Source organism: Tigriopus californicus, chromosome 12 (assembly GCF_007210705.1).
Source record: "Tigriopus californicus strain San Diego chromosome 12, Tcal_SD_v2.1, whole genome shotgun sequence".
In the NCBI taxonomy this organism is placed as follows: Eukaryota; Metazoa; Arthropoda; class Copepoda; order Harpacticoida; family Harpacticidae; genus Tigriopus; species Tigriopus californicus.
Window position 1 is genome coordinate 1,171,054 of NC_081451.1, and position 208 is coordinate 1,171,261.

Here is a 208-nt window from a genome sequence, read left to right on the forward strand (position 1 = left end):
ATTTGGAACAGCTCTGACAACCCAACCTTCAGCCCACTACATGTTGTAGAGTAAAGGTTATGTATAATAGAATTGTTCTTATGAATCACATGATTAAAATACTTATAAAATATTGGAATAGGTCAGCAAAGCCCTTTACGATTGAGCATAAAAATAATGATAGATTGATAGTTTACCAGTCGTAAGTAAACCTACCTCTTTGTAAATC